The sequence below is a fragment of the Portunus trituberculatus genome, chromosome 4 (assembly GCF_017591435.1).
Source record: "Portunus trituberculatus isolate SZX2019 chromosome 4, ASM1759143v1, whole genome shotgun sequence".
NCBI classification, from domain to species: Eukaryota; Metazoa; Arthropoda; class Malacostraca; order Decapoda; family Portunidae; genus Portunus; species Portunus trituberculatus.
The window spans coordinates 3,342,571-3,342,822 of record NC_059258.1 but is presented as its reverse complement, the minus strand read 5'-3'; positions in this window follow the sequence as shown (position 1 = coordinate 3,342,822).

Below are 252 nucleotides of genomic sequence, written 5' to 3'. Positions count from 1 at the left end.
TGAATGAATTTGACACAAGTCCTTTTTATAATATTTCCCAGCCAGCCACCACCATCATAATTCACATTGCTTTGAATTATGTCATTGTAAGACAACAACAACCCTAACTCCATATACTAAATATTGCCTTGACATGTATTTATAAGTTATTGCATTGATTTTTCCCTCTCCCTCCCACGTTCCCGCCAAAATACCCTCTCAAATTTCCCGCCATTACACCCTCTCAAATATTCCGCCAAAACACCCTCTCGA